This window comes from Microtus oregoni, unplaced genomic scaffold, assembly GCF_018167655.1.
Source record: "Microtus oregoni isolate MIOR12 unplaced genomic scaffold, Mior012 000015F_ref0000493, whole genome shotgun sequence".
NCBI lineage: Eukaryota > Metazoa > Chordata > Mammalia > Rodentia > Cricetidae > Microtus > Microtus oregoni.
This window is the reverse complement of record NW_024543074.1, coordinates 37,986,338-38,007,989: the sequence shown is the minus strand read 5'-3', so window position 1 is coordinate 38,007,989 and position 21,652 is coordinate 37,986,338. Positions and strand designations below refer to the sequence as shown.

At 51.4% G+C, this 21,652-nt stretch overlaps 1 protein-coding gene across 5 annotated transcripts in view; it reads left to right on the top strand.

Moving 5' to 3' along the window:
- Window positions 1-21,652, top strand: part of Rai1 (retinoic acid induced 1) — a 98,619-nt gene that overhangs the window by 55,246 nt on the left and 21,721 nt on the right. The window contains exon 1 of one of the 5 annotated variants that reach the window (XM_041664837.1): window positions 19,060-19,151. The exons of the other annotated variants lie outside the window; for them this stretch is intronic. The gene's annotated coding sequence lies outside the window, so the exon portion shown is untranslated. Of the gene's footprint in view, window positions 1-19,059; window positions 19,152-21,652 lie in introns of those variants that run through there. 5 annotated transcript variants of the gene reach the window in all.

Here is a 21,652-nt window from a genome sequence, read left to right as displayed (position 1 = left end):
CCTAGAGGTGCGTGGCCCAGAGGCTTCCCCCTCAGGGCCTCTGATTCCCCATCTTTGGGAAAGGAATGAGCTCCTGATGCCTTCCTAGGCCTCCTCCTTCACTGTGCCCTCATCTCTTTCTTTCCAGAGACATTATAAATCAAACGGCTTAGAACGTAAGGCATCAAAAATTCTGAAACCTTCATCTATTATTAACGCTGACAGTAAATTCCCCCTTCGAGCGTTTTACATAGCAACTGTTACCAAGACTCACTGGTAGAGCTGCACTCAACCACCAAATCCTGGTGGCTCTGGGCGGATGTCTGGGCCAGCCAGTTTCTGGGTCATACTTGTTGGCCACATGAGCACCTGCCAACCTCTCCAGAGGCTGGTGGAGAAGCATCTCTTGGCTAAGGAAACAGCTGGCATCTCACTGAAAGAGGGTCCCAGCTGCTTTTGCTGATCCCTGCTGGAAGCTCCTTGCAAACCCCAGCTCTAGGCCAGAGAAAAAGCCCCTGAAGCCTTCTGAGACCATGCCTAGGGGTGGGGATGGGGTCTGAGAGGGAAGACAGGAAAAGGCTTCATAGATACTAAGAGCTGTGCAGATGTTGTTTACAGACTCACCCACCTGTCAGCTAGACGTTCCTGAGTGACTGTTTGTCTGCAGGCGGTTTCTAAGCACCCGGGATTTAAAACAAAGACAAAAGGCCTAGTCCTTGTCGAATCCGGTTTGGTAGGAGACAGTGGAGTTGAGCTCTCATTGCAGTGGAGTACAAGAATCAATGTGTATACCAGGAACCCACTCAAGGAAGGACAGGCAGGGGTGAGTGGGTGGGAAATGTCTGCCCAGGGTTTGGAAGGATGAGTAAAGGCTGTGGGTTTTCAACAGAACTGGCATGTGACTGGGTCCTGGAGCAAGCATTAGCCCAGCAAGCCGGTGGATTGCAGACTGATTGTTTGGAGATAGAGCTAGAGGAAAACACCGGAGTGACTGTTAATAAGGCTTAGAATGGAAAGCAAAGAGTATTTGTCAGGGGCCCTGGGAGCCATGGGAAGTTGTTAGGAGGAGGAGCACAGTTAGCTTTGAGCGTGGGTGAGGCGACATCCACGGGTAGCTAGCTTGTTGCCGTGACTGTGCAGATGAGCAGAAGGGGTCTGCCGAAGTTCAGTTAGGCCCTTGCTACCTGCCCAGCCCCATGTTGGGTAGGGCAGCACAGACTTGCTCTTCATTCTGATAAGGGCCTGGACCATGTGGGCCTTTCCTTGGGCAGAATGGCCAGGCAACAAAGCCTTGTCAGAAAACGGCAGGGGCTTGGGAGATAGATGGCTGGGAGTAAAGTGTTTGCCACGCATTAAGAGAAGCCGACAAAGTGGTGCATACTTCCAGTCTCAGTGCTGAGGAGGAGACGTGGATCTTTGCAGTGTTCAGGCCAGTCAGCTACCTCCGCCAGTGAGCTCCAAGGTGAAAAACAGGTGAAAAAGACATCTGACATCAACCTCTGACCTCTGTACATACACACCCAACCAAAACAACAACAACAACAAAAACCAAGACTTCCACACAGACATGTGGTCAGTGTCAGCAGGTCTCCTTTTAGTAACAAAATAGTTAATTCTAGAAAATTCAGCAAATGGGAATCCTAGGAAAATGGGCTTTCTTATGCCCTTCCTTCTCCCCTAGTGCCAGGTCACATTTGGGTTATAGCCCTAGGTGAGGCAAATTGTGTGTTTTAAGGCAGGAAAAGTACTCTGCATAACACAGCTTTTGGCAAACCTTACCCTGGTACACAGGGATATAGGAGCACTCCCCAAAGGATAAGTGGAGAAAAGTAAGCTACCAAAAGGCACTAAGTAGACACAGAGTGCTCGATGCCTGTTTCTAAGGGTGAGAATTGGGCTTTTAATGCCTGGTTCCACATTCTACACCCAGCATAGCTCTCCATGGAAGAACTGGGGAGAGAAATGAGCGGCTTGTGATTCTGAGGTAAGCAACCAGGTTTGGAGATACACTGAGCCATGTGTGCTGGCCCTGGATAGTCAGGGCACAGGGGCACACAGTGCAGGGGGACTTTCTGGAGTAGGTGGGCTAGGGGGCAGTGTATGAGAGAATTGAGTGCATAACCTCTATTCATTTTTGTACAAAACTGGGTTATGGCACACTTCAGGAGTCTCAGAACTTGCCGGGTATCCGAGGAGGAGAAGGATTTCAAAGCCAGCCTCAACTATGTAGTGAATTCAAGACCAGTCTGGGTCACATGATATGATGTCATTTTCCCAGCCCCTCAAAGTGGGGGGACCAAGAACCTCACCTACAGACTACTGCTCAGACTAGGACCACAGGCTTGTGCTCTCCAATGTCACAGGAGGATGGGGAAGACAAATGCCTAGGTGGTTCCAGCTGTACACCCAGTGTCATCATGGTGGAAGGCAGATAGGGAGGAATCAGTGGCCTGGAGAGGGCTTGGCTTTTACGGCCAGACATGCCAGGGCTTAGTCTCTCTGCCTTCTGAAGACTCCTAAAATCAGGGTGTGGCCAGCTGAGACCTGGCTGGCTCTGTGTTCTGCTTTGGAAAGGACCCAGCCCCACTCAGCAGTGTGGGGGCTGGTAGCATCCTGCTGTGTTGCCTGGCTTTGGTTTTCTTAGCTTTCATATGGCATCGTAGCTCTCTTCAAGCCCTATGCATGCATCTAAAGTTATCATTTATATTAGACCTCCAGTACATGAAGTTCTCTCCAGAAAGGTCCTTTCCCTGTCTCCCCCCAGCTGCCCAGAGATGGCCCGTGTGCCTCTTCGTTTAGTAAGGGCCTGGCAAATGAACACTGCCATCCCAGGGTGGTGAGGGCCGGACACTTGAGCAATTTCTTAGGTTTCTGTGTAGTCACCAGACTGTCTCTGGAACCCAAATCACATTGTTTGATTTTTGTGAGCACCTGCTGTGTGCTATGACAGAACCAGGACTGGCCTGGGGGAGTTACTGCCACAGAGGATAGGGTTTTGGGGAGGGAATCCTTGTGTGGAGATGACACCCCATGAACAAACAGTGTGTGAGGCAAATGGAGAGGATGGAGCATCCTAGGATAGTGTACCCAGTGTGTACAAAGGCTGGAGATATGAGAAATCCCTCGAAGGCTCTTGTAGTGGGCATCATGGAGGAAACTGAGATGCCCTGAGCTAGGACCTCCTGAGCCCGAGTACCACAGCAGTCTCACGCCAGTCAGCTGCCTCTGTATTGCAGCGTCAACATCCACCTCTCCATTGAGCCAGCATGTTCCTCCTGTGTGTCCTGACTAGACAGGAGAAGTCTGCCCTCCATAGTTCCCGTTCACCTGAAGAGCCATGGTTGGGTCCTAGTGGTAGAGTGTGTAATATGTATGAAGCCCTGGGTTTTATCCCTAACAACAAGCAAATAAGCACACAAGGCAGGAAATTTGAGAGTGGGGAGCTGCAGGGATGGGATTTGGCAAACAGGCAGGCAGAGGAGTCAGTCAGGAAACAGCTTTAGGTTATAAGAAGATCCAAGTAGACAGTGAATAAGAAGAGGTGGATTGTGTGTCTGAGAAGTCAGTGCAGCACATGCAGAAGAAGAATGGGAGAAAAGTAAGCACCACCAACTTCCAGTACCACATTGACTGAACTGGGGGCCTCCACGTGACTTGAAGAGGACACTCTGTCCAGGCAGTAGGAAAGCTGCCAGCATAGCTTCCTGTTGTTGTTTTATGTGCATTGGTGTTTTGCCTGCATGTATGTCTGGGTGAGGGTGTCTATTCCCCTGGAACTGGAGTTCCAGGCAGCTGTGAATCACCATGTGGTGTTGGCAATTGAACCTGGGTCCTCTGGAGTCAGTGCTCCCAACCTTTGAACCATGAGCCATCTCTCCAAGGCCACACTCCCCACCCCCATGACTTTAGTAAGTGGATCACACTTTCTGAACTTGTGAGTTGTGTGATAACACAGATGAGGGCAGTTCTAGCTCCTAACTCTCCCAGCTGTGATCATGACTAGCCATGGTTGCTCCATGGGGAGGAAGAGTACATGGAAACAAATGTAGGAGAGCCAGGAGCCCCCAGAATATGGGCCATCGTGTGCCCCAGATCCCTCCCCCTTTCCTTCTCCCATCCACCTTCTATGCCTGTGGGTGGTCTGGTAACGGGGAAAGGTGACAAGGGTTACAGAGCCCCTACTCATGTTGCTGGGGCTTCAAGGCCACTGTAGAGTTGGGTCATGTATCATGGCCTCTATGGAAAGCCTTTTGTTAAGGGACAAAAATCTTTGCCTGGGATTCCAACTCACATGACCTGAAACAGGTTGGCCAATGGCTCTGTTTCCTGTGTCCCCCAGGTCATCTGCCGAGTCACAGCTCTCCCTTTTCTGAGCAGCTGGAGACAGTTAGGTGGGAAAAACACCCTTGGCACCCACAGAAGAAGGATGGGCCTAAGCTGAGCTAACTCTCTGAGGCCTCTCCAAAAGGCCTGGGAGCCTGTGCTGTGCACGTTTTGTAGGCAGGGGCAAAATTGCCTTTGAAGTCAGGAGTATTTGTGCCTTGTACCTCTCTCTGTTTCATGCTGTTCTGTGGGAACTGGTAACTGATACTTAATCATTGCTCAGATGGTGGAGAAAGGAAGTGGATAGAGCAAGGATAGGAAATTGGGTACGGAGACAGACTTCAGCCTTTTTAAAAAATCATTGTTAATTATGTGTAGGTGTGTGTCTTCATGAAGGTTGTGCATATGAGTCCAAGTGTGCACGGAGGCTGTGGTGTCAGAGCTCTTAAAGCCCGAGTTACAGATGTTTGCAGATGTTCTAGAACAGCAAGTGCTCTTAACTTCTAAGTCATCTCTCCAGTCCCCAGAAAGATACCTACTCTTGTAAATCAGGAACAGCTATGAGATTCACGCAAGCCTAGTATACAGAATCCTTGGAACCCAGAATGTTTCTGATTTGCAAAGCCAGAGAAGTCAGGATACAGGCCACCAAGAACCTTGAAGGCCCTCAGAGTAGTCTGGAGGCACTCAGTGTGCCTCATCACAAACACCCTAAGTACCAGCACAGTTTTCTCTCGTACTTATTCTGTGTGTCTGTGTTGGAACCAAGAGATAGATGGCTCATTGACATCATCCAGCGATTTGGGCAGGCAGATGGAGCAGCGCCATCTGAAGAGCCTTCATTTCACGGAGGAAGAGAGACAGGCACATGGCTGCACAGCACCTGTCCTCCATTCTCCAGGAGGCCACCTGGCCAGCTTGACTTCTGAGGATGGGGACATGCATGCTTGCATAGGAAGTATTTAGGAGGGGACACTAATGTTGGCCATGTAGGTCAAGTGGGTCTTTTTAGAGTCTCTTATAGCCAAGAACATCTTATCCTCCTGCCTCTAGCTCCTGAGTGATGGGATTCCAGACATGTACCACTGAACCCAGATTATGTGGTGGTTCTGGGGATCAAACCCAGAGCCTCCCACATACCATGCAGAAATTATCTTCTGGGTCTGAGCAGAGTTTGGCACCACAGTGGGTCTGAATAAAGTAATCCAAGATCGTGTGTTTCACGTTGGGGCACATGTACTAGAGGTTGAATCCGGAGTCTCACAATGCTGAACAAATGCTCTGCCGCTGACCACACTTGTAGTCCTGCTTTACTTCCTGACTTCTCATTGGCTGGTCCACAGGGAGAACATGGCTCGTGAGTGAACAGTAGATGGTTTTTTGCATACAGCAAAAACTGTGTGTAACTGATTTTTCCACATGAGAAAAGCAACATCAGCAGCTCCAGAAGTCTGCCATGTTTCTCAGGTGTTTCCACCAGAGGGTCACACATGTGCAGGCCCCTGTCTTGTTTGCTTTCCTTGCTGTCGTATCCATATCATGGGTAGCAGTGGTTTGTTTTCATTGCCATTTTAGCTGTCATTGCATATGCTAAAATTTGGTTCCTTTCTCTCTCCAGTCTTAGTGCTGGAGATGGAACCCAGCAGGAAGTACACTACCATGGAGCACATACCAGCATTTGCTTTTCTGAGATGGGGCCTTGACCTTGAAATCCTCCTCCCTTAGCTCCCTGAGTGCTGGGATTGCACTACACCTGGCTAAATATTTTAAATGACTCCAAAGGCCCATGTCTCCTTGTCTTGGCACTTCGGGGAGGCAGAGAATAATAAAATATCTTTGGTCAATAGGAGCCTGTGATCAAAGGGCCCATGAGACAGCGCCTCTTTCCATTTCCTTTTCCCTGCTTGAGACAATAGTTTGCTCCCCATGCTTCTGCCATGATACTAACCTCACAACAGGCACAAAAGTGACAGGCGAGGGGCTGGAGAGATGGCTCAGAGGTTAAGAGCATTGCCTGCTCTTCCAAAGGTCCTGAGTTCAATTCCCAGCAACCACATGGTGGCTCACAACCATCTGTAATGGGGTCTGGTGCCCTCTTCTGGCCTGCAGGCATACACACAGACAGAATATTGTATACATAATAAATAAATAAATATTAAAAAGAAAGTGACAAGCGACCAACAGTGTGCATAAATAATAGTCTCTCTTTATCCTAGGGGAATACACCTTAAGACACCAGTGACACCTGAAACCCTGGATGGTATCAAACCTACATAAACTGTTTTACTTTTTTCTTTATATTTTTGTTTTGTTTTGTTTTTTTGAAGACAGGGTCTCAATATGTAGCTCTGGTTGTCTTGGAATTTACTATGTAGAGCAGGCTGGCCTCGAACTCATAGAGATCCACCTGCCTCTGCCTCCTGAGTGCTGGGCTTAAAGATGTGATCCACTATGCCCCCCCCACCTGTTTTTCTTCAAAAGCATTGTTTTTAGCTTTATTAATTTCATTCATGTGACTGTTTTTCCTGCATGGGTTTTTGTTGGTGGTGTTTTGGTTTTATTTCTTTGAGACAGGGTTTCTCTAAATAGCCCTGGCTGTCCTGGAATTTACTGTGTAGACCAGATTGCCTTCAAAATGACAGAAACGTGCCTACCTTTGCCTCCTGAGTGCTGAGATTAAAGTCACCACACTCTGTGCTGTTTTGCCTGCTTGTATGCCATGTACCTTGTGCCTGTGGAGGTTAGAAAAGGGTGTTAAATCCCCAGAACTAGAATTCTGAATAGTTTTGAGTCACTGTGTGTGTGATGGGAATCGAACTTGGGTCTTCTGCAAGAGTAACAAGAGCTTTTAACAGCTGGACCATCTTTCTAGCTCCAATTAGATTGTCGTTTTTGTTTATTATTTGTGTAGCTCTGACTGGTCTACAACTCACTATTAGACCAGGCTGGCCTCAGATTCACAGAGATCTATCTACCTCTGCCTCCCAAGTGCTGGGATTAAAGCTCTATGCTACCAGTGCCTGAACACATGCCCTATTCTTCAGTGCTGATGAATACCTAAAGTTCAGTGCATAAAGTAAGCACAGTTAAGAGATGAATAGTAGGCCGGGTGGTGGTGGTGCACTTCTTTAATCCCAGCACTCGGGAGGCAGAGGCAAGTGTATCTCTGTGAGTTTGAGACCAGCCTGGTCTACAAGAGCTAGTTCCAGGACAGGCTCCAAAGCTACAGAGAAACCCTGTCTCAAAAAACAAACAAAAAAGATAAACGGTAACTAATACAAAGTTAATAAATGTATAAGTTGCTAACTTGTAGAATTTTCCATTTAGTGTTTTCTGAGTGGGCCTAACTACAGGTAACTGAACTATAAAATAGAATCCTGTTTTTCTCCCACTTCTGTTGAACACTGTCACAGCTTACAATGCAAGCGTCTTCTGGACACAGATCCACTATGCTAACTGCCATGAGAGTTTTAGAGCATGTGGCTTTTGTGTGTCATCCCATCTGATGCCAGAACACTGCACTCACCTGGACAGAGGAGAGCTTCAGCCTCAGAATCCAGAAATGTTCCTGTGTCGTACATTTTCATGGGACTTAGGGGGTTGTACTGTACACACAAAAATAAGGTTTTTGAAGATCTCCTTAAAAATTCCATAAAGAAAGTTCTACAGATAGTGTGGAACATTGATCCCCAAATGGCAACATGTAGGCCTTACTCTATGAGTCACATGGTGGCACTCCAGTACACGCTAGACCTAGGCAGTTATGCAATCCCTGGCTGCAGAGCTCATTCACTGCATATGTTAGGATCCTCCACAACCCAGAGACCCGTCTGACCCGGGCCAGATGAACTGGCCCAGGAATTGTACAGGATACTTCTGGACCAAGGGAGGTGCTTGGGACAGGAGCTAGGTATTTTTACTCACAGGCGGTGAGACTTGCACTTAAAAGAGGAGCCAAGAGAGCTCATTTGCTTAAAAGTAAGGCTTGAAGGCTTTAGGTCCTAGCTGTCAGAGAACAAGACTGCTTAGGAGCTGCCCTGGACCACCCAGAATGAGCTGAAGAAATGACAGGCGCAGCAGCTGCCGACTGTGAACTTGGCCTTTGCCACTGGGAAGATCTGGCACGCAGGCCTGACTGCAGTAGTTCAGTCGGCCTCCACCCCGCAGACCCAGATGCCTGGGACTGGATGCACAGAGGAAGCTGCTGCCGCTCAGCTGGCCCGCTCTTTCCAGAGACCCTTCCATCTTGACTAAGATTCTTATAGATTGGTTAGGTTTTTTTTTTTTTCTTTTTTTCTTGTTTGGTGTTTTCAGACAGGGTTTCTCTGTGTAGCCCTGGCTGTTCTGGAACTTACTCTGTAGACCAGGCTGCCCACAAACTCAGAGGTCTACCTGCTTCTGCTTCCCTAGTGCTGTGTTAAAGGCGTGTAACACCACCACCGGATCTTTTTTGTTTGTAAAGAATTAAGAGGGGTGAGGCTGTGACTCAGTGCTGCAACACCTGAATGTTGGGGGCCTTGGGTTTGATCTCTTGCACCATCAAACTAGAAATTGTGGGCACAGTTATTGTTCCACTGGCCTCTCCTAGCCCTGTGTCTAGATGACCTAAGTATAGGGCTTAGACACCCGCCCCAAGAAAGGGGCAGGTCTGACAGGCAGTGTCTGGGAGGTTGAAAAGGATGCCCGGAGAAATGCATCTTTGTTGCAGACCCATGTGGGGCTCTTTATGTAAATGGTTTCAGTGCCTAACGGGAAGAAGAAAAATGAGGCTTTGATGTTAGTGTCGGCATCTTTGTCAGAACGTACAGTGTCACTCAGGCTTCGGGGTGGCCTGCTTCTGTTGAGGAGCTGTCAGCTGCTCTCAGGCCACAGGCCCAGGGGCCTCTCTGGGTAGGGGTGGTCCAGAGCTGTCTACAGAACGGTGGTTTGAGTGTGGGAGCTGTGTTAGGAATGTCTGCCCAGCCTGGCCCCACAGTGGGCCTGAATTCCCTAAGCACCAGAGCTGTGGGCCACCCCAATAAAATCAAAATGCCAGGAAGAAAAGGGAGGTGGAGACAGGTGAGGACCATCATGGCTGACTGGATAACACAGCATGGCATACAGTAGGACAGATTTTCTTCCCACAGCAGGTCCAGGTCCAGGTTCAGGGAAGGATCCTGCTCTTCCCACAGGCCTGTATAATCCAGGATGCTGTGTCTTGTGGAGGGGACCTTAGGTCCCAAGGAACCTTCTGAATCAACATAGAATGACAGAGAGCCCAGACCACCAAAGGCTAAAAACTGGCTCTTGGTCTAAGAGGATGTATGATGCGTATATGGTAACTATGGCAACGTTCTATTAACCAGAATTTGGTTGCACCAGCTCCTGTCCCCATTCATTCTAGAAAACAGAACTGCTGGAAAAAATATGAAAAAAAAATAGTAGGCACCTCCAAACTCTTTGATGAGAAGACATTGATGTCTGCTTTTTGTGTCACAAAATGGGATTGTGTTGAACACCTGCTCTGTGCCTCTTTCATTGTTTATTGGACCCCAAGCATTTGTCTATAACAAGAAAAGCTCTTTGAGCCAGGTGGTGGTGGCGCACGCCTTTAATCCCAGCACTCAGGAGGCAGAAGCAGGTGGTTCTCTGGGTTCGAGGCCAGCCTGGTCTACAAGAGCTAGTTCCAGGACTGCTAGGATTATTACACAGAGAAACCCTGTCTCGAAAAGGAAGAAGAGCAAAAAGAAAAGCTCTTTGGAAGCAGTGGGATTCGGAGGCCCTGCTGCTGTGGAGCTGTGTTACGTGATCTTGCAGGAGTTGGTTGATTGATTTCTCTGACTCTTGATTCTTGCCCCTGTACGGGGAGAGAGCCTGTCGCATATTTCTCAGGCTCTGCTGAGGGATACAGTTATGTTGCCTGTCTCCGAGACCTCCTCGCAGATGAAAGAAAGCCTGGTGATGCGTGTGGCAGAGCAGGCACTGGACGATACTTTCTGGGCATATAGTCAGTGGAGTACCAAAGCTGGTGCTGCCTCCAGCAACCATGTTCCCACCTCTTGGTCAAGGACTTTGCATCTCTGAACCTTAGCCCCAACCCAACCTCCGAGCCTATTTGCCAGTTGCCTTGGTGGAAGCATGTGCTTTGTAGCCAGTAACTGCTTGGTGAAAGGAGTATGTGTTGTTGTCAGGGTGATGGGCTGGGCCCTGGGCACAGCTGGCCACAGGGGTGGGTAAGCATTAACTCTTGGTCCTGCTGCAGTGCTCAGCAGGACTCCAGGGACCCGGGGACAGTTCCCAGCTGTGTCCATGACCCCTCCCCACCAAGTTGGCTGTCCAGGGCCCATATTGAAAAATACCGTTTGTGGTACAGCTCTGCCATCACTGATGTGATCTCGCTGCTTTCAGCAAGGGCTTCACATGTCACAAAGCTTCCCTGATGCTTGGCAGCAGAATTCCATGAAGTTTCCCACACCTCTGTCTGCCTGGTGACCTGTGCAGAGGAGATTTATTTTTTTCTGTGGAGGTCAGGTGCTTCCCAGGGTCACATGGGTTAAGGGTTCTGTTGGCCATTTCAGAACTCTTGGCCTCACATTCTGAGATATGGGATAATAGGGTCAAGCCTTGGGCTATAGACAAAAGAAAAGGAGGCATATACAGTGGGGACATTGTTTCTTAGTCTTCTTGGGCTAGGTGGGTAGTGCCAGGCAAGATACCTGCTACCCATCCATGAGGGAGGTAGAAGGACAGGGCCAGGCCACCTAGTATTCAGAAGGCTGATGGTGCTGAGCAGTTTGAGGGGCAGCTGAGCATGTGCCAGAGGGACTTAGAGCACACATAGGGCAGGACCCTGATAAGCAGCTCAGCAGGAAGCGGTCTAAAGGAAGCAGGTAGAAGGCTCTTAAGTCTGTACAGGAGCCAGCGGCTGTGTGCTGTGGTTTCCCCAGAGTCTGGCGCAGAGCTCCTTCCTTTTCTACTGGGCCACCCCAGAGTTGAGGCCCTAAGCCTCAAAGTGGAAGTGGCTATCACTCCAAAAGGAGGAGACAAAACAGGGCTCTGCTTTTTAAATATTCCAATCAACTTTCAGGGGCTAGTTCTGGCCAGTGTGACCTGCTTCATCTCACTTGTGTCCTCAGCATGGTGCACCAAGAGACTATTGCTGAGAGGTGTGGCCATTGAGGCCTGAGGAGCATAGGAACCCACGTAGGGCATTCAGAAAGCTCGCACTTGGTGGGGTACAGGATATGAGTCTGTAGGGGATTAGGAGAGGCTTATACAATACACAGAAGGAAAGAATTGATTCCATCTAACGGAGCTGGGGAAGGTTGAGACCTGGTGCCTACTGAAGTACAGGGCATCTGCAGTCCAGGAGGTCTTAGGGCTGGAGGTACAGCACACTAAGTGAGGGTAAGGGTGGGGGAGCACTGAAGGCTTTATAGTAATAAAGCGCTATGAACAGAGGCTAGAGACCAGGAGAGCCCTCTGGGTTGTAGGCATAGAATCTGTGTGGCTGGACATGTGGCATGCTCTGTATTGTGGCGTGAGGTTGGAGGAACCTTGGCAGGGGAACCCAGGTAAATGGTTGTGGGAGAGAATTTATGGAGTGCAGGATGCCAGGGATATACTAGCTCCCCATCAGAAGATCCAGAGAATAAGAAGAGAGATGGCACCAGTGGTTTTTGTCCTCAGAAAGGGGCCTTGGTTCTGGAAAGAAATCAGTCACTCAGAGATGCCAAAGGAGGGAAGAGGGAAAACAGAATTAGGGCAGATATGGGGCAAGGCTAGGGGCTCAGCCAGCCCACCAGGCGCCATCTGTGGGATCTGCCTTGGGAACAGGCTAACATAACCTGTGATGGCAGAATGAAGGAGTTGGTATCAGGAGAGCTTGTGGACTGGCCTGAGTGAGGACTGCAGACAAGGTCTGGGGTTCAGGATTCTTATCCACTAGCCAGGAGGGAACTGCCTATCTCCCAAAGAGCTTTGGGGCAGCTAGGCCTCAAGGACAAAGGCAGGCGGGGGCAGGGGATGGAGCCTGTAGCTGTGAGCTTAATGGCCCCGGAAAGGGAAAAAAAAAACCATAAAGCTGCAGAATTACGGGGAGACATAAACAGAGCTGTCAGGCATTAGCTGCAGGGAGACGGCTGAGCAGGGTAGAGCTGCGATCCTTGTGTGTGCATAAAAAGACAGAAGTTATCAAAGGAACCAGATTAAGGAGCTGCTGTCTCTGCCATACTCGGGCTCCCTGGCAGATTCCTTTCTCATGCCTCAGCCTGCCGGCTCTGGTCACATGCTGACCCAGGGGCTGGATCTTAAGGATTGGCCAGGGCAGGGGGTAGAGCTGCCAGTGATACTGGATGTCTGTGTGGACAGGGCAGAGCATGGAAGCCAGGTCTAAGGAGGGAGGCGGCACTGACCCTGGCAGATTATGGCGTTCACACTCCCTGCCACCCTCATTTTTGCTGTTGCTGCTGATGACGTTAGCTAAGCACTAATGGGCTTAAATTTCATCTTAAAGCATCCCCATAGTCCTCAGCAGATGACAAACAGCCTGCTCTCCTGAGCTGTAGAGATGCCAGCCTATGGGCAGGCGTTTGCCTCTGCCTGTGCAGATATGCTGTTCCCCCGGACAAGGTTCTGAAGAGGACAGGTTACTTTGGAGTACCTAATATGTAGACAGGAGCTTGGCCTGAGGTTTTGGGGCCCCACTTGAGTTCCCCAGCCCAGGCACCAAGATGAGGGCCTGGGAATTATATCTGCCATGTTCTTAAAAACTCTAGGGAATCCTGTTTTTTTTTTTTTGTTGTTGTTGTTGTTTTACAGGCCTAGAAAAGTAGCAATGTCTTTTCTCAAGGGTGGACTTCATCCATCTACCTATCCACTCATTCATTTGACAAACATACGGCCCTCCACAGCCTGATCCTTCCTGCCCCAATTCAAACACATCCATCAAAGGCCTGAGCTGTGCTTTTGAGTTTCTTAGGATAGCAAGTGAGTGTCTCTAAATGCAGTTGTGTGGGAAAAGGTCTTTTGTTGGTGAAGGTTCCTGAAGGTTGTGAGGGGAAAATGGACAAGGAGCCCTGGAAGCTGTGTGGACCAGGAGCCAATCTAGTATGTAAGGAAGGCAGCATATCTGAACAGGAGGGTACCAAAACATACTCAGACACCAGACACCCCCCCCCCCCCATAGAGGCTATGTGGCATTCTCAGTGCTCCTGTTGACCTTTGCCTAGGTCCACAGCTGTCACTCGGGGATGCCCTTCCTTCGCTGCGGAGCTGGGGCTGACACACAGCTGTCCATCATTCCTTTCTGTCCTAGCAGCTGTCTTCCATCACCCTGTACTAGGAGTGGTTCTCCCTCCCATTGATTCCCAATAAGACAAGGAGGACATTTGAGGAGGGTGACCACCACCAGGCAGGCCTCACCCTCTTTAGCAGGGCTGGTGAGCTGGACATGAAAGTTTGGTAGGCTTTGAGTCCCATGCTGTGGGACCCCTTTGTCCTCTGGGCTTCAGACATGCACTAGGTTACCTGTAAGAATTGGTCCTCCCTGCCTGGTTCTGGCCCACCAAGAGTTGTCAGACTTGAGTTGAGGACATTCATTGGCAGGTTAGTAGTCTGACCCCATCACTGCTCTCTAGGAGATACTCTAGCTTCATCTTAATGGACCCTCCATTATCCGCCCCTCACTGTAGCCACAATGAATCCTAGCATACATATATCTGGTGGTGTCACCCCTGCTCTTGTCTGTGCTCTGCAGCTCACTGTCAAGTAACACATTTGTGATCTGGGTTCTACCTGTCTCGTTTCCAAATCCAACTTAAGAACCCACATTTTCAGACCTTCCTCTTGGCCTCAGCAGCCTTTTCCCTTCTCAGTAATTCCTGTAGCTCCCTCAGGACTCAGAACTTCCTCTGGGTTATCCCTCTGATCCTGTGTCTGTCCCAGGTGTGAGTCCGGCCTTTGTCTTCTACAAGGGTATTGATCTTTTGCTGTCTCTTTGTGGCATAGAGTAGACACTTGGGAGCTGCTCAGATGGAAGGGTAGTTGGCAGGTTGGTAGATGGGCAGGTGGTGGTGGGATTATAGACGGATGAGTGCGGAAGAAATGAATGAGTGTGGGGGGGGTCAGAGTGGGTGGAGGGGCTTTCTAGTCTATTGGAAAGCTCAGCAGTCCCAGGAAGTGAGCTTCAGAGCCTTGAGCAAGTCTGTCTTCAGTGAGCCTTGATTTCTCTGTGTGCAAAACCATCTGCTCAACTCCCATAGCTGGCATGAAGGTGGCCAAGATGACAGTGGGTCAGGTGTACCAGACAGTAACCACAAAAGAAACACGTTAGCTTGAATGGAGCCCCTGCAGCCCTAAAAGGACCTTCTTTTTTGAAGGTCTCGCCTAGTGCCCCTGTGCTGACTAGAGCATCAGGGCCAGGCTTCAGTTTAAACCCAAGTCTTGATGCTCTGCTCCCAAGATATCCTTTGGCCTCTTAGGATTTAATCGCATTCTCTATAAGGTAGGATTCTTGTGTTCCTTATGGTTTCTCTGGAGATAAAAACATTGTGACTTATGCCCCAACTACATGTAGAGTCTTCTGCCCTGAATTATATAATGCTGTTAGATCTTTCATTGAATACACAAATGCCCTAAGCCTTTTTCTATGCCTTGTTTGCAAAGTGCAGAGAAAAATGTGACTGATGCTCAGAGCAGAAGTCAGGGCCGGGAAGGTCAATGAGTTGGTCATAGTGTGATGGTAACAAGATATTTCTGTTTCTTAGTGGGGTCTCTCAACCCTGGGAGAGGGATGTTTAACTGCTGTCCCTACTTAAAAGTTGAGGAGTCACAGGCCCAGAAGGGGGGTAACTCACCTGAGGTCACAGAGCCAGTCAGCCCCAGGGTCTTAGGTACTTGGTGTTTCTTTCCAAAGACTCCTTTGAGGACACTCTGGAAAAAGCTGGCTCTAGACCACAGTGAAGCACAGCAAGCTATCCAAAACCTTCCACAGGCCTGGGACTACAGGGCCTTCAGCCAGTCTGTCAGTCAGTTCCACCCAAAGTTGCCACATGTGACAGGACCCTGCTCAGGCCACTGCCACAAGGCCTGTGTGCCCAAACGGTGTGTCTGCCAACCTAACAGTAACCAGCTGGTGGGAGGATGGAAGTCAGACTTGGGTGACGCCCAGGAGTTCCTGTCTTCCTGGCTACACCTTTGCAGGCAGCAAAGACCAGTTGGGATTTCTAGCCTTTTGCCTCTGCTATAAAAAGTATGTCAATATTTACCTTTCAAAAGGACGGATAGGTCCCAGGTCTACTCGAGGCTGCTCTGACAGCTCTGTCCATATGATCTCTTTTAATCTCTACTTGCACAGAGCCCCACACAGCTCAGTTAGGGGTAGGATTTGATCCCTTATCTCCAGCGGTCCTCAGTTCCTAGCCTTTGGGTTCACAAACTCTGGGTGGCATTTGGCTGTACATTTTACTGTTTTGTTGGAAGGATTACAGGATCGTGTATTGCCGGTCCACACAGAAGGAAGAGGAAGGTTGCACAAAAACTATAAGAGTGCCTTTGAACACCAGCCCGGTGGCAGCTGCCCACCCGTGAAGATCTGTGTAGACAATGTCAGACCCAACTCTATACCCTATGGGAGCCTTAGTATCCTTCATACCAAAGAGAGTGCAGGATACAGGAAGTTGTAACCTCTAGGCAGCCTGTCTCCATCCAGTCTTGCTGAGGTGGAGGCAGGTGGCCTGTGGCCTGAAGGATGCAGCTTTACTCTTAGAATCAGTTCTGCTTTCCTTCTCATTTTACTCCCTTTGTTGTTGTTACCTTGGGTGGACACTTACTTAGGGGACTCCCGTGTTGTCTGCTGCAGGTGACTGACGACTTTGCACAGTGGCCACATGGAGTTTTTATTTGGATCCATATTGCCAGAAGGTACTTCATCGAGGTAGAACTACCCCATCTAGACCAGGGCTCCCCTTTTCCATGTGTCACCAGCCAGGCAGAGGCAGCACCAGGCCTGTATCTCCCTCCATGCTGAGAAAACCAAGTGAGTGGTGTCCTGATGAGCACCCACAGAGCTGGGCCTATCTATGAAGGGAAGGGCAGGCCTGACTGGAAAGAGCCCAAATCCAGCAACCCCACCCCCCCACTCCACAATGGATATAGTCTTATATATCACTTTGCCAGTTAGGTGCCTAGGACATTTTACATCTCAAGAGCATGAAACATGGAGTGGTTAAGTAAAATGCCCAAGGCTCTCCAGATATGTATGCAGGAGCTGAGATTTGAACCCTCAGCTGCTCACTGTCAGGGCTCCATCATGGAGGATATGGAGAGATTGCATCTCTCACTCAATTCCAAGTCCCATGAGCTTTCCAAGTACCCTGGCTGCATTAACCTTTGGAGCCTCTCGGGAAAGGCTCCAATCTGCCATTCTCTACCAATTATGAAGAGTTCTCCCACAAGTTTCCAAAGTGAGGCAGCTGTGGGTCAAGCCAAGTTAGCTGTATGCAGCTGGAAAAGGGCCCTCCCCAAAGTTATGGTCTGAAACTCAGAGAGCTCTAGAAAAGTTGGATGCAGTCAGAGGCAAGATCCAAGTGGGCCTGGGCCTGGGTACAGAACCAGCAACAGTGTTCAAAACAGTTGGGTGCTGGACTTAGCTGCCCAGGCTTTGTGTTTTCTCTTAACCACTTCCCATCTTATAGTTGTATGGAGAGGTAATCAGCCAGCTTCCCACTTGGGCTCAGGAAGGTCCCCGGTAAGTTTTCCCAGGTTGCCCCTGGAACAGAGGCTGCCAGCTTACTCTCACTGAGGCTGGTTCTGTCAGGACAGCCACCAGCATGGCACAACTGGAAGTTCTCCTTTTGCTGTGGTGAGAGCAGCTGCAAGCCCAGCACTTCCCCAGCTTGAAAAGTCGTTAGATCAGAATCAGCAGTAGTCTAGTCTGTTGGGGCAGCGTGGCACTGCACAGGAACATCCAGCCATTGGCGAATTTGGAACTTATTATTACTGGAGGCAGTATATTTGGAGGAGGGTGCTCTGTGAGATTCAGTCTTCAGGTAAATAAGAGATCTGTAGATTCAGTCTCATGCCAAGAAGCCCTGACAGTGGGTTGGCCATTGTGACACTTCTGTCCCTGTCCTTCTCCTCTCTCCCCCTGCAGACCAGTGTTCTGAAATTCTATGCCTGTTCATTTGTTTTTACCCCGAGGAACCACATTTCATCCCCCAGCACAGCTTAGAACCCTGCCTTCAGAGCCCCCAAAGAGTAGAGTCTAGAACAACCTTTTCTATTCTTTGGTACCATTTCCACTTCTGGACGTGAGAATTGACATTACACCTTGGGAAGGATAGTTGAGGGTGGAAGTAAGACCTCTGGAGGCACCAGGAGGTCTCTCCAAACAGCATCAGCCTCTGGTGGGGAGCAGGGGTGAATAGTGAGATGGGAAGAACTTTCTAGACCCAGGGAAGGCAGAGCCCAATGAGTACCATCCCCCAGTACCTTGTTTCTGCCTAAGCACCAGTCCTCTTCTCCCTCCTAACCCTGCCTGGCTTCCAGGGCCCTCCCAGCTTAAAGCCACCCTAGGGTATCAACCTCTCTGGCCTGCTAGGCCTCTTATGTGCTTGCTGCTGCTATGGGGCTGCACTGTGGAGGATGAACCCAGCCAAAACCCCAGCCTCTTACGGCCATTTTTTTTTTTCATCTAGTCAAGACAAGCCTAAAGAGAACAGTCTCCAGTGCCCAGATAGACTATGTTCTTTTCTGTTGCTAGAGCAGTGGTTCTCAACCTTCCTAATGCTGCGACCCTTTAATATAGTTCATGTTGTGGTGACCCCACAACCATAAAGTTACTTTTGTTACTATTTCATAGCTGTAATTTTGCTACTGTTATGAATCGTAATGTAAATTTCTGTGTTTTCCAAGGGTCTTAGGTGACTCAGTGAAAGGAACACAACCCACATGTTGAAAACTGCTATGCTAAACCTCTGGTTTCTGTGCCTGGGATGGCCACCACTTCCTTCACTTTCCCTGCTTGCTGCCACCCCTAACTGCCTTCTCCTTAAAGAGGGAGAGGCCTCCTGAGACTCCTGGATTGGGCTAAGAACAGTCTGGAAAGCGCCAGGATACTTGGGGGACCCAGTCAAATGCTGGTCCTGGCTCGGCTGCCCATCTGATGCTCAGCTCTTCTAAAGAGGGCACAATGAGGTTTAGGTGGGTGGCCTTTGGGAGAGAAGGGCAACCACAACCGACGCGAACTTCCTGCGACCTCTTTCTGAGGGAGGAAAGGTCTGAAGGAGGAGAGCCAAGCTAGGGTTCTCCCTAGGGCAAGCCTAGGCAGACCAACAAGAGGAGTAAAGCAATCGCTGGAGCTTCCTGTGTGTGCTCCTGGCATTTCCCCAGACCCTGGCTCGGAAAGGGTCTTCCTTTGAAGTTTCCGGCAAGACCAGCCCACTGCTGTCCAAATGGCTTATTTGTCTAGTGGCGTAGGAAAGGGGACTGGAGGTGGGGGTGGCAGCGCCCCGCTTGGCGCCGCTGCTGCCTGAGGGTCCGTGCTTTGGGAGCTCCAGCTTTTGCGAACTATAGGATGCTGAGACCAGGCCGAGAACCCCAGGGGGACTCGGTGCTCCGGCCGGCTGTTTTCAGGCTGGCGGGGAGCTGGAGCCGCCTCGCACCGCCACTCCGCACGGGGTGGGAGGGAGCGAGGGAGGCGAGGGGACGAGCGCCGGCTCCCCGCCCCCATCCCACCCGGTTCCGATATTTAGCTGAAAGGCACGCGGCTCCTAATCGGCCCTTTCCAGGCTGCGATGTAGCGGCGCTCTGCCCGCTCAAGGGCGGGGGCCGGGCCGGGGGAGGCGCGGAGTCCGGAGCCTACGAGCGAGGTGAGGAGCCCGCGTCCTCGGCTGCTGGAGCGGGCGGGCGGGCGCGTACCGCCGAGGCAGATATAGAAAGGGGGGCAGGTTAAAAATAACCCTCTTCGGCTGGGAAGCTCACGCTCACTCTCTCGCCTCGTTCGGTGCCAGAGGACTCCAGGGGAGGTGGCGTTGGGGAGGGCAGCGCGGGATTCCCCTCCTCCGCCGCCGGGCGGGGTGCCGCCTGCACGCCACGGCTGCACGTGTGCGGGGCCGCGCGCCCGGGCCCCTCGGCCCGGCCCGCGGCGCTCTCCCCAGCCTCGAGCTTCTGGCTGCCGCCCCGCCCGCACCCAGCGCGGCAGTAGGAAGCGCTCCTTTATTCATTATTTACGAGCATTAATAGGTTTGGGGCGCGCGTGCTGGGGGAGGAGGCGAGGATGCCGCGGGGACCCCAGCGTTCGAGGAAGGGTGCGGACCTGCGGGAAGGTCTGCCGGGAGGGGGGCTCGGATATGGTCCTTCGCGGGCGCTCACTTAGCCTAGCAGGGTGCGGGGGCTGCAGACCCCACGCCCCGCCCTACACGGTCCTCGCCGCCGCGTCCCTGACGCAGCCCTGGCCTCATTTATCATCATCTTTGGTCAAGTGGAGTGTGCAAGGAACAGCTGCTTCACTCGGCTGACTTCCGAGGGCGGCTACAGCGGGAATCAGGAAAATGAATGATGGAGGCTGGGGGGCCGCCCCCAGGTCCGGGTGCGGGCGGGAGGGAGGCGAGGGGAGCATCCTGGCTGCCTCTGCCTCACGGCAAGCGCAGCGCCCCCTTCCTCTCCGGGCGCCCACAGCCCCTGCGGGTCGCTGGCTGTGGACTGGCGGGTGTGCCGGAGGTCGCCGTGACCTTGCTGGGGTCAGTGGGCTGGGCTGCGGAGGAGGCGTCGCGGCGTCTTTGGTGGCCCTCTCCTTATTGGCGGAAGGCCGGGGAGACGAGGAGGGGGGAGGGGAGTACCAATGGAAGGTGAAATTTTACCTGCCCCTGAGGGAGTCCTGCGGATTTTCTCCCGGCGCTGGCCGCGTTCTGCCTTTGTCTTACGTGGCCGAAACATCTGTAGCAGCGGCGGAGAGGCCGCAGACCCCACCCTCCGCGCGGCTCCCCAGCCAGCTCTCCGCTGCTGCCCGCACCTCAGTGTGGGGTTCTTGCCCGCGCCCTACCCCGCCTGGTGTCGACGGGGCGGGGGCTGGTTGCGGGAAGGGTTAATGGCCTAGTCGCAGACCCTAATTGTCAGAGCTAGGCCCCGCTTCGTTCCAATTACCCTAAGTAGAGACTGAATGCGCAATTAACGGAGTCAGCTTGCCAACTGGAAAGCTGTCCCCGCTTTCACATTGAGCGGAATACTCCACCAGCTGACTTGGACGAAGCAATTTCCTCCGCTCTCCCCTTTCTCTCTCCTCCAGCCCCTTCTCTTTTTCTCTCTCCTTAATAATAAAATTATACCAAGCAGTTTGCGGTGTGGCAGGCGGCCAGAAAAGCGTTTCTTTAAACGCCGCCGTCTCACAATTAGGCAGCAAGAGGATTTGACACGCCGAGGCAGCCTGACAGGCGGCTTCCTCCCCTGGGGGCCGGTGCAGGAGGGGCTCCAGTGCCCGGCTCCCCCAGATGGAACCGGCACTGGGAGGGGGCCGGGGTTGCACCTCCTGTGCTGTCAGCGTGCTGCAGTGAGAAGCCCTTGGGGCAGGCAGCAGGGGAGGTTCCACCCAGGCTCCTGAGGCAGCAAGATCTTTCCCTGTTGGGGTATAGAGAAGGAAAGCCATGTTCTCTGTTTCTGTTTGACAGAGAGGCATCTGGGGCACACAGCTGCTGAGCCTGGTGGACAAGTCACTGACCCTCTCTGGGCTTCCATTGATCTCTACAAGTTTGGGATTGGAATGTTGAGGAAGAATGTGCCCTGTTCCTGGGGGCTGGTTGCTTTCCAATGTCGATACTGTCTTCCGAGGAGGTTAAAGACAGCACTGTCTGTCATGAGCCAGAGACCCCTCTGCTGCTGCTGCTGCTGCTGCTGCTGGGAGAGCAGACCTAGAATTCCTATGGTCACATAAGAAGAGCTGCCATGGAAGCACCAGGGACCAGTAACCCGGAAATAGGGTACATTGATCACTGGCTATAAGCAACTGAACTCAGAACTGGATCGAGGTAGGCAGTAGCTGCTACAGGAGGCAGCTGCTACTGGAAGCCACCTTGCTGTTTGCTGCCTCCCAGCTTCTGGAGGGCAGCCACTTCCTTCACCTCTTTCTTCCCTTTCCTGCCTCAGGTGCCCTTCAGCAGCACTGTGGCAGCTTTCTGTGCCTTAGACTGCAGGAGCTGGGTGCATTTCCCTGGAACCTCAACCCCTTGCCCATCCCCACCTGGACATTTGCCGATCCCAAATGGGCTCCAAGAGCTGGTGGGCGCCAGCACTAAAGGCTGTGGAGGAGAGGGTGCAAGCTTCACTGCTGCCGCTTCCTCCTTAGCTACTGTTCCTGTCCTGCCCACCCCTCGCCTAC